Here is a 13209-nt window from a genome sequence, read left to right as displayed (position 1 = left end):
GAGAGAGAGAGAGAGAGAGAGAGAGAGAGAGAGAGAGAGAGAGAGAGATGGAAATTCCTTTAATATTTTTATGAATTGAATTTTAAACTAATATTGAAGTAAATATTGAATTAATTATTAAATTAGCATACAGTAATTATTAAATTAGCATACAGTAAATTTTTTGTTATATCGATGCAGTAACAAATTTACCAAAAGTATACTCAGATTCTTATTACATTTTACATGACATATTTTGTTTGGAGAAAATTTTGATCTCTTCTTTTGTATTTTTCTTGTATTTCTATTTTATCATTTTCTATGTGAATGATATGTGAGAAATATGAGTGCAATCTGATCAGTTATAAGGAACTCGACAGTGTTGTAACATATCTAGATACATGTATTTTTTGCAGTATCTAGATACAGATATAGATACTTCTTGTGTATCTATATCTGCATCTAGTTATATTATTTATTTCAAAATCTGTATCTGTGTGTGTATCTAGTTACATTTTATCTCGTATCTGTATCTAAATTTATCATTTTAGATACAAATACAAAATAAAATGCAATTTTGTTGCTTTTATATAATTGTTACTTTTTTACAAGAGACAAAGTTGTTTCCATGATGTAAGAATATAAGGTGATTGTTTGAAACGGCCTGAGAATCGGTCGTTGTTAGGCGAGCTGGTCGTGCTCGCGAGACTCGTCGGCGAGCTGCGTTCGCAGTGTCTACGTGCTGACACGAACCTCTCGTGAAAATCGCGTCGCGAAAAAGCCACGCACGTGAACGACGCGTAGATTCGTGCCATTTCCTTAGCTTCAGCTAGCCGTGGGAAGCTGGAGCCCGGCGCTAGCTGAGTCAGTAGCTGCTTTGCACGATTAAGAACCGCATCTTCATACCGCTTGTCGAAGCTACACTCACATCTGTAGCAATTTCCTTCGTTCGCTACTCGTTAATTAACGCAGGGTGGCCCGCTCCCGGTTGCTAGCCACTGCTGAGGTTTGAACCATGGACATAGTATATATGGACTCCGAATGTCCTATGTTCTGTCGTCTAATAGAGTGAAGCCAACATCTAGAAAGAGAGCGAGAATAGAGGAGCTATAGTTTTCTTCCTATTTTGTCACTTTTTGTTGCGCGTGTATCCATTTCTCGTTTCCATAATATTATAGAGCGCAACAACATCCCGACTAGACTGGCAAGTAAGAGTTTTATTTAAATCTTATTGCACACTTTGTCTGTGCAGAAAGAGACAGAGAACAGAGGGGCTGTACATATTGGCTTCTCTTTTCTGACTGTATGCGGAGTCTATGTATATTATATCTATGGTCTTTTCCCAGCAAACACAGAATATAGCTATTATATAGCATAGAAGTAACACGTAATATAACGGATGTTATACGTTATTAATGTTAAAGTTACATAATTTTCTTTCATAACTGCAATCTAATTATTTTAGAACTGTTAAGACCATTCTACAATAGCTGTAAGAATATGGCTGTAAGGCTGTAAGACTCGAAATGAATTATTTTCATTCGCTGACAGCTCATGTTACAGCCTTACAGCCATATTCTTACAGCTATTGTAGACGAGCCTTTATAATTCTCTGCTATTTACATGTTATAATTGTATAACACCAACATGACTAAAATATAACAGGATTAATAACAAGCGTTTATTTGCATTACATCTATGTTATATAGCATTCTTATATCTGAAGATTGGATCGGTCGTTAGATGGCTTCCATTTTCTCGTGTCTTTCTCGTACGTAAAATATGATGCATTAATATATATAAGAACGATGATCACAAGACGGCACAACTTGTACTATGGAGTCCACTTTTATAGTAAAGTGAAGTAATACACTTTTTGATTAATGGAAATTAGTATTACCATAGTAATCCTTTCCATTTGAATATGTACAGAAAGATGGAAATGAATAAATGAAAATAGCTCCAATAGTATAAAATGCTTGAGGACATGCTGCGACACTAGACATCTAGAATAGCTTTAGGATAATTCTAGAATATCTTGTGTTATTTGAGAGCTAATTAATTTAGAATGACAAGATATTTTTATACTATTATCTTTACTAAAAATATTTTTTAAAAATATTTTTTATACGAAACATATAATATTTTAAGGAGTATACTTTTAAAGTAATTGATATTTGAGTGATAACTTGTAATCTCTGCGTACAATTAAATACCTATAATTGCTGAGAAATAATAATTTATATTCCAACTATATAACATTTCAGCAATATATATAACAGTTATATAACATTTTACACGTTATATTTCTGTTACATAGTTGCAATATCGTTTGAATGGGAAATTACAATTAACGTATATGTTACATGTAACAAACATATTATATTGCACGTTACATTCCTTTATATTACGACGATGTAACTGTTATATTATTATATTTGCTAGGTTTCTACATGTTGGCTTCACTTTTCTGGCCTCATGCGAGGTCCATGTATACTACGTTTCATGGTTTGAACCTTCGCTTCAGCTCAATGCAGCTTTAGCTGCGTTAAAATTGTGAATTGTCTATCGCAGCGTGGTCGATCGCCTCGCAATTGCTCGCCGTGATTGGTCGAAGCCGCTACGGCGGCCGTGCTCCGCTAAGCGATTATTTTTCTGTCGCGCAATTGTGGTGTTAACCAAATAAACGTGTGTTGTTAGTTGCTTATTAGTTGCTATACATTTCATTTCAACCCGCACGCCGACGCTATTTCGTCAACGAGTGAAAGCTCGCACGAGAGTTGCCTTTCTATTCAAGTGTTCGACGCGATCGCAACAGTGATGCATTTCGGTGGATACGCAGTAGCTACCAATCAGAAAGTTGCCACAAATGCGAAAAACCCAATAGCTCTCATCAGACGTAACGTTAACATAATATATTTTGTGTTAACTTTCTGATTAGTTCTACTCCCACTTTCATGATGCGCAATGAAACACCTTGGCCGCGTTCCGTTTCACATATATGCGCGCATTTATCTACAGTTCACGTCATGTATACTGTAGGGAATATGCGCATAATGTGTGAAACGCAACCCTTATATTCTTACACTATGGTTGTTTTATTGGGTATGTTCAACGAACTCAACAGTTGCACAACAGTTGAGTAATTCGTCAATATAATTGGTCTTGATTTAGGGATCTAACAGTAAGAACCAATAATCGCTGATTGCTCACTGAGCACTTTTTCCGCTGAACGCGTCCATTGGGTGCATTCAATATTACAACCGCTTACTGAGTGCTCAGTGAGCTCTTGTATCTCATTGGTATATTCTTTTAGATCTAAAAATATGTACCAATGAAATGTAAGAGCTCACTGAGCGCTCCGTAATCGAAGTATCTGAAAAATATCTGAAGAGATTTAGATACATTCTCAAAATATCTGTATCTATATCTAGTTATTTATATAACATTTATATTTGTATCTTCATCTAGCTACATTTTTCTTACTGTATCTGTATTTATGTCTAGCTACTTCAAAACATGTATCTGTTACACTGGGACTCGACACGTTATTGAATTTCGTGATTTAACTTAAAATCGCAATAAACTTTATATATCACTCTATTGGGGAATAATCTTTGAATTTCTTAGAGCGAAATATTTTTTGAAAAGTCATCGAAGAGTGATCAACGAATCGCTTAAATTCGAATGATTTTTCACTCATACAGAAGGAATTCTCTGCTCTGAATCGTCGAGTGAATACTTTCACTCGAAATTACAGAGTGAATCTGATGTACTCCACCGTCACAGAAACATAATCGATTGAGACATAGAGTCAGAATTCATTCTAAGCTCGAACGAAACACTCACTCTTGCGATTCTAAGCGACAGTACTTTTTACTGTCTCTTTGAATGAAAATACTGCGATTTTTCACTTGTTTTGGATGAGATTCTATTTCAAGGAATGTAGAGATAATAGCTTAAATAAAATTTGAGCAAATTGACCAAACACGTTCGAGAATGATCGAGAACGTAAAGCTATCATGTTGAAATTACCAACTATGATCGAACAATTGATTTATTCCAATAAAGTCTTATAACAATTATTCGACTAAAATAAACATTTATTAGACTAAAAGTCACTAGATTATTCGACTAATCTATCATTCTGACAATTTCACGTGTATCATAATATATCATATCCTATCACATTGTACGCAAACATGATGGAAAGACTGATGAGTTTTGATCTAGTTAGTTAAGCTAAGCTTTAATAAAACTTTAATATTTATTTATAGCTCATTAGTATTTCTAATCGTTGCCATTATGACTATTATATGACTATAATACGATACAATATTATATGATATAATATGTCGTACCAATATGTCGTATCAACATAACAAATATAGTATGTAAAAGAGCCAGATAATAAGGTGACCAGATTTCTTAGCCCTGAATTCAGGACACTTCATAAATGTGTGAAGCGAGAGGCGAGGCGAGGGGAATAAAAAGATCCGAAAATTATTTAACAATCATTAAAAATGATGACAAATCGGTGTCCCGAATAGTACTCGAAAAAATTCGGGACAAAGGGTGAAAAATCGGGTTACCTTACAGATAATCAACGATCATAATATAAACAGATATCTAGATACGACGGAAATTATTACAAAGACTGTTGAGTTTTAGTTTAGTTAATGTTAAAAGTTTGTTAAAGCTTAGTGTATGAGTGTGTGTTTGTGTGTGATCTTGGCGATTTGCAAATGGAACGAAACGTCGATGATTTATTTCTTTTTTTTTTGTCTTTTTGCAAAACGCGTAAACATTGATGAGTAGCTTTCATAAGCGACAGAGAGAAAGTACGAATGCTTATAACTGTGGGATGTATTTATATTTGATAAAAATGTCGGCACGCACACGTCGATATTCCACTCGCAATGTTTGTTATTCCGCGTATTTCGAAACTTCGGTCGCTTTGGTATCGCGCGTCGCGGTGAGCCATCGAAATGTCCACGCGGGAATATTCGGCCGGTTTCGAGGTCAAAAAATATAGCCCCGAAAAAACAGCTCGAGGAAAAATATATTTGACCGAATTGCCGCGACCCGTTTTCTTTGTGCCGCCTGTTCGACGCTGTTAATCCCGATGAATGCTTGAATGGTGCATCGGGGAGCTCTCGACTGCGCGGCAGGAAAGAGGAGAAGAGAAAAGGATAGAAATCGCTTCCGCGAGCCGAGACGTCGACGCGTTCGTAAGATGGCGGGTGCGAGGGGAGGCCTCGATTTTCTCGAGGCCGAAATTTCCTGCATGAACGCTCTCCTCTTCGCGAGCGGCGGCTCCCGATCGCACGTGATAATTCTGACGCTTCCGGCTCGTTCATCGAGAATTAATCGCGGAAGCCATGAAATTATAATTTATGGCAATTTACATTCACGTCTATCACCCTATATATCACCCTTATCGGGCCTGGGTGGCTGGTAAGCAGCTGCATAATCTAACTCATTGCTGTTGCATTCTGGCTGCGTCTATGTGCGTGCATATCATGTGCGTTTCGCGGTTTCTCACAACCGACACACGGCTGTCTGCGCTATTCACGTCTAAAGATGCAACAATAATTTGATAATATCGATATATCATGCACTGAAAGAAGGATTTCGTAACAAAGTTTGGTAGTTGTCGCCGCATTATTCAGTTAAATACTCAAACATAAAATAACAATTATATCAAGAAATAGTTTAGTATATATATATATATATATATATATATATATATATATAAATATATATATATATATATATATATATATATATATGGCTAAACTATTTTTTGATATAATTCACTTTATGTCACTTTATGTTTGAGTATTTAACTGAGTAATGCGGCTACCAAACTTTGTTACGAAATGCTTTTTTCAGTGCATGATATATCGATATTATCAAATTATCGTTGCATATATATATATATATAGTGAATGTATAGTTTTCAGAACCAAGTTTAGTTACTTGAACTATACATTTGGGTGATCACATAAGATTTTGGAAGTTAATATTAAATTTTGGTAGTATAAAATAAAATATTTGTTACTATAATTAAAGTTTGCGCTCAAAATAAAAATTGTTTTTGAAATAAAAAATGTAATTTTTTTTATTTTATTCGAAAAATTTCATCGTGCTATTTAAACTATTTTGAGGTCTATATTTTTCATTTTTTATTTTTTACATCGATGCTTTTTATCGTCGCTTCATAGTAAAGTTCCATTCGGTCCTCTGTGAAAAAGTGTCGTTTAAAAAATTCAAGGTGACCTTGAATTCTTTGAAAAAAAATATTTTTTTATTTTTTTGTTGTTGCAAGTTGTAACTTGCATGAAACAAATGAAAATTCACTTCGCAACTATTTTTTTAAAACGTCGGAAATGTTTCAAAAATCATGCGAGCCGTTACGTTGAATATCCTATATATATATACGTACATATTATATATATATATATATATATATATATATATATATATATATATATATATATATATATATATATATATATATACTATATATGTATACATACATATATATACATATCTATACACATTTACAATTAACATGTACATATTACAATTTATATTAGAATATCAATATATATAATTAAGTTTTATAAAAACTATTGGAAAAAGAGAAATATGATTTTTTTTACGTATTTTTACTGCAATATTTTCTACGTGTATGATCAGATAATTGCAACTCTATTCCTCGATAAGATTCGCATTCTATATCCTATCTAATAAAAGAATCTGCTTTTAATAATTAGATAATTTCTAGAAGATACACTTTCCCATTGAATACGCGGATACATTGTGAAACTGAATGAGAAAAAATATTATAATCTTTAATTATCTGACTTTAATTATCTTACAAAAACTAAGTCATGAAGTCTCATGAAAGTCATATTAGACAAGTGGAGATGGATCTCTTGGACAATGCGCTATTAATAAAAAAGAGACACGACTGTGTGCGAGTAAACCGAATGTTCGTACTATCCGATTCGTGTCAGAGATATATAGTTTGAATTGCTTATTCTCGTGTTCTTTATTAACCCTTTGCGGTCGTATATCTACTCTCAACCACTACAGCAGTTATATTATGTAGGTCGTGTGTTAAGATCCTTCCATATCTGTTGCAATTTGATGGATGGAAAAATATGATAAGGTTTCTTTATTTTATACAAGTTTATTTAGTTTATATAGTTGGTATACGCGTTCAATAAGAGATTATTCTGACCACAATAAAGAAATGCGTTTATAGTAAATACGAGCATAAAGAGTTAAACGTCCTACAGAAAAATATATACTGTACTTAAATAAATGTTGCTTGTTTCGTAAATTTATATATCTGCAAATTTATCATAAGTTTCATTAAATTACATTGATTCAAAACATATTCTGAATACTAACAACTTTATCGTTTCAATCAAGAATACTAAATTTAAATAAAAATTTTCGGTTTTTTTTTACTTATTATGTAAAGTCGAACTTTTTCTTTGTTAAAGTTTTATAATATTCTTGTAAAGGGAATAAATTTTTCTTTTGAGCATATAATAATGAGCTTTTCTAAAATTGTTTATATGGATATTTTAAAAGATTCCAGTAAATAAAAATTCAAGTGTCAGTAACATAATAAAAATTCAAGTGTCAGTAACATAATATCGATGTTACAATGTTAGCTCAATTATATAGTATACTATGTAATTTTTACATGTTATGTATATATTATATAACATGTCACAATTACATACTAGTATACTATATGATTGAGCTGTCATTATTATGTTACTGATACGTGGTATTTACTGGGATAATTATGACAAAAATTTCTTTGTTACAGACAACTATTCCTTGAAAAAAGAAAAGTAAATAATTGTTTTTCTTAGAAGAGTAAAACAATATTTTTCTATAACTTCTTAATTTGCGTTTTCTCATTTTTCTATGAGTGCTGGCGCGAATGCAACAGGACTCAGATAGACAGATGTATATCAATTTGGCAGCAACTTCGCCAAATCGATTTGTAAAGATTTCTTTTCTTATAAGTGGTTCATATAGCACATCCACATTTACCATAATATGATGAAATAGAAATACAAAAGAAACAAGAAAAAATTATCAAAATTGTTCGAAACAACGTGCCATGTAAAATATAATATAAAAATCTGAGTTTGATATTTTTAATAAATTTGTTGCTGTATCGATATAATAAAAAATTTACATCATTGTATAATGTAAATTTAGTTATTAATTTAATGCAATATTTATTTATTTTATAAAGGTGTAACAATACAAAAAAATTATCAATATTGCTCAAAATGATGTCATATAAAATGTAGTATAAAAATCTGAATGTACGACACTTTTAGTAAACTTATTGTTGCATTAATATAACAAACAATTTATATTATGATATGTCTGATGTAAATTGAATTATTAATTCGATGCAATATATTAACTTCATAAGTGCTGTGAAAAAAATTGTCAGGTTTCCATCATTAATTGTCTTACGTCGTAATAACTATGAAAATCTAGCTAAGAACTTTACTGGTCGATTTGCAAAGATTGCATCTCTTACGAGAGATTTATATGGCACTCATATTTGTCACGTAGAATAAAAAAAATAGAATACGAAAGAAATACGAAAAAAATGATCAATATTGTTCAAAATGATATGTCATATAAAATGTAATATAAAAATCTGAGTGCGACACTTTTAGTAAATTTGTTGCTGCATTGATATAACAAACAGTTTATGTTATTGTACGATGTAAATTTAATTATTAATTTGATGCCATATATTAGTTTCATAAGTACTGTGAAAAAAATTGTCAAGTTTCCAACATCGATTGTCTCACGTCGTGATAATGAAAATCTATCTGCGGAGTCAATGACGCGCGCAAGGGAGGTTCAACAATATCAACGTCTCCTCCGTCAGATTTTATTCGCGATTATAAACAAACGCAAAAAGGCAGAAAAGGCGCGTTACGCGAGACACTTCGAAATTTGACGAATTATCCGCCGGATTTCGCGATCTCGCGTCGTCCGAGAAATATTCCTGATTCGGCTCTCGTCGTGGTTACACATCCTCGTCGACGACGGAGCTCCAGCTCTCGCGGCGTTTCCGTATTTACTAATCCTTCCGGTACATGCCGTAGGCGGCGTGACGAAACGTCGTCTCTTTTGTAAACGTTAACGCCGTTTACGAGGAATGTTGATATCGTCTTACCTCGAATACCGTCTAGGCACGGCGGAAGCGGAGACAAAGGAGAGTCAACCGTGCAGACTCATATAATATCATTGTGTACCTTCGCGGTTTTTGTTATTCCTTCATGTTTACGGTGCATCGTGTAGGTCTTGTTTTTGAGAGCCAGCTTCACAGCCACTCGTTTGTCCTGATTGACGTCGAGCAGGAGAAGAACGAGGAAACTTTCCAGTGTCTTTTTATTGTCCAAAAAAGTAGTTGCAACAATATGTATATAAAGTTATCATTCATACTACAGAAGCACTTATACTGCAGAAATAGGTGTTTCCTGATTATAATAGTTATGCAAGAATGATTCATACAAGATTATAATATAATAGTTATGCAAGAATGATTCACACCCATGAAGTTTCCAGCAAAATAAAGATGGAAATTTGATTATATCCCGAGTCGTGAAAGGGACGGAGGGGCAGGGGATGAAGAGAAGTAGGAAGCGGAAGAGGTGGAGGAAACAGAGAGGCGAAGTAGCGAAAATTTTCCGAAAAGCAAACACAAATTACACTTCTCTCTTTACGTTCCCGAATATTTTTGCTGTCGACGTGGCCGTTTGCACGGGCCTCGAGGGTGAGTCGCGTTTAAATCAAACGCGACTTGCCCTCGAGGTCCGGTCCCACTGGGGCGATTTGTGTTTTACGAGGCGTTCCGAGTCGCGAAGTCGCGGCCGCACGGACCGGCGGCGACGCAATCTCCGCGACGAGGAAGATCGACGACTATACGTGGCCGTACATGGCCGCGGCATGGCCGGTATCCCTCACCTCGATGTCGGAATCTGTTAATCTGACGGCCGTTAATTTTCCGGCGATCACAAGAGCGGAACGAGTACGCCGGCCATCAGCGACGGCGAGCTCGTCGGCGGCCAATGCTCGGCGAAATTAGAACATCATCGTTATGCACGTCCTCCTCGTCTAGTCGGTCAAACGATCAACCACGCGGCTCATCCAATCTCACTCAATATCTCCGGCTCGACCTGTGAAGTCGAGTCGTGATTTTTCCAGGATATGCACGCAATATACGCGCGACACACTGAGGAGAAAATCCTCTCACACAATATTTCCGGCTCGACCTTTGAAGTCGAGTCATGATTTTTCCAGGATATGCGCGATACACCGAGGAGAAAAATTGCCGCTGCCACTGCGAATGACGGACATTTTTGGCGCACCGACCTGTACTTTCTAGTGTTTTTTTGTTGTCCCAATAAAAAAGTAGTTGCAACAATTGTGCATATAAAGTTATCATCCATACTATAGTGGCACTTATACTACAGAAATGTGTGTTTTCTAACTATAATATAATAGTTAAGCAAAAATGATGCACAACCTATATAAAGTACGTTTCCAGAAAAATGAAGATAAAAATTTGATAAATCCCGAATCAAAATTTTAGCCCTACTTCCTTAAATTTATTTTCAGAAAAGTTACAAAGCTTTATGTAACCTAATTTTCATCGCGTTTCTTGATATTTAAAATATCAGTAAAATAATACTTAAGTGAATATTTAAAATTATTTATTTATATATAATTCTATTTTATAAATTTAAAAGTATATCCATGATTTTTGTAGATTTTTTAGCACTTGCATAGAATTTAAATAAATGACAATGAAACAACTCTAGTATTAAGATGCCTAAAAATGTGTACTATATTATTTTATGGGGCTTAAATATATAACGAAAACTTAACTCTGAGACAGTAAACACTTCATTTTATGTGCTTGAATAGCACTCCGTACGTTAAGTATATTTTTAAAAAATTTATTTAAAATTTCTACAATAAATCTATAATTTAATCCGTAAAAAATTTCGAAAATAATTTAAAATTTCTGTAATAAATCTACAAAAAGTATAAATTTATTAAATCACTTATAGCGCGTAAATTGTGATAATCGTTCTCTTTTTTGTTTTACTTTTAACGTGGTTTTCACACAAAACTTTAAAGGAGTTCTTGAAAGTAGATTAGAATGAAACCACACACATATACACCACTATGTCCGAGAGACGCTTGGTGTTACTGTCAGGGTTAATTAGACATCTCAATTATACTCCGAATGTTACTCAGGCAGAGTAATAATTCCAGCTGCGACTCTATTGCAGCTCGCCTAATCCTCTTCGTAGGTAACATGTTCGAAATTTGCCAAGTATAGCTAGGCATTTATATATCTCCCATTAAGGAAAATATTATCATTGTTATTATTAAAGAAAATATTATCATTATTATTATTACTAACTACTTTATCGTGCAATTACAGTCACAAACGCCAAACACATTTTTCACAGTACACAAATTCTCCGTGAATGCGAAATATCGCGAAACGAGAGAGAATTCGAGAGCTGCGACCCGAGAACTGCGTCGTGTTATACGCGATTTGCATACTTACGATAAGATATTCTTCGGCATTCTCGTTGTTGGCTCTCTGAAGCGCCGAATAAATTGCATTCGTTTCCGCCCGTCAAGCCGGGAGACCCTTCGCTCGCAGGGCCGTCATACGTTTAAGAAGGAAGCAAGAGCCCTTTCCTTGCCACAGCGCGAAGGCTCCTTCGCGTTACTCTCGCGGGATGCTCCTCATCGACGACGGCAGAGAAATCGCGGAATCCGCGAGCGGAAAATAACAAATGCAACGCGTCGCCCAAGTGAATGGTCGCGCTGCGTGTAAGAGCGGAATCAGTCCCGAATCGAGGAGAATCTCGCCGGCTGAACGAATACGAAAAGCGGCGAACGCGCGCTTGCCTTCCTCCCACGTCCTCCTTCGCGAGGGTGATTGAAGGTCGTCTTTAACCGCGTTCCATCGCTCGCGAGCTCGTGAGCTCGTAGAGACGCACTCGTCCGACGTCTGCGAAAGACACTACGGGCGGAAAACGAGTTATGGCTTTTAGGGCGAGCACTTAGGTGAACGTATCCGCGCGCGGTGGGGACGTATAAATTTAGCCCGACTATTTGACGGGATAACGGGCGCGAAGGGGGAGCCCGAAGGGCTTCCGAAGGTTCTCTCTCTCTCTCTCTCTCTAATCATCAGTTTATCGAGCCCTCGATATTCATACATCGGACATCTATTTTCGTGACACTTTGTTGGCTCACGTAGAATAACAGGTTCGATCGTGGTTATATGCGCGATCTATCATCGTGTTTGCCATTGTAATCCTGTCGATGACGTCATCGGGCCCGAGAGGACGTAAGAATGTGTGTATTTATTTAGCCCTAACGCGGGCTCAATAATAACGCCGCTAATTTCTGAACAACCTCGATCTCTCGGTTGACATAAAATATAAAAATAATCTGAAATAATTGTTAAAAATAATACAAAGAAATATTTTTACGTTAATAAAAATAATATCGCGCCGAGGGAGGCAGAGAGAGAAAGACAGGGTAGAACACGGAAAGAATATTGTAGTAAAAATTACAATACAATTTTAGTATTCCGGGAATAAACTGGCACTATGATAAAAATTATAATAAAACTTAGTAAAAGTGATCATGATAATTATATTATATTATATTAAGATTATTATATTTTATTAATATATTATAATAAGAGATTAAGAATTATAATAAAACATAGTAAAAATTACCATAAATGTAGTAAAAATTATATTTATAGTCATTTTTACTATGTTTTATTATAATTTTCATGATCAATATTATATTATATTAATACATTATAATAAGAGATTAAGAATTATAATAAAACAGTAAAAATTACCATAAATGTAGTAAAAATTATATTTATAGTCATTTTTACTATGTTTTATTATAATTTTCATGATCAATATTATATTATATTAATACATTATAATAAGAGATTAAGAATTATAATAAAACAGTAAAAATTACCATAAATGTAGTAAAAATTATATTTATAGTCATTTTTACTATGTTTTATTATAATTTTCATGATGGTGCCAGTTTATTCCCGGACTACTAAAATTGTATTGTAATTTTTATTACAATATTCTTTCCATG

At 34.4% G+C, this 13209-nt stretch overlaps 1 protein-coding gene across 1 annotated transcript in view; it reads left to right on the top strand.

Annotated features, from left to right (window-relative positions):
* Positions 1 to 13209, top strand: part of LOC116850896 (lymphocyte antigen 6D) — a 291242-nt gene that overhangs the window by 25723 nt on the left and 252310 nt on the right. The window lies entirely within an intron of this gene.

This window comes from Odontomachus brunneus, unplaced genomic scaffold (genome assembly GCF_010583005.1).
Source record: "Odontomachus brunneus isolate Ranch 3 - 2012 unplaced genomic scaffold, Obru_v1 Obru_scaffold_159, whole genome shotgun sequence".
In the NCBI taxonomy this organism is placed as follows: Eukaryota; Metazoa; Arthropoda; class Insecta; order Hymenoptera; family Formicidae; genus Odontomachus; species Odontomachus brunneus.
Note: the sequence above shows the minus strand (reverse complement) of the source record. Positions and strands in the feature narration are given on the sequence as shown.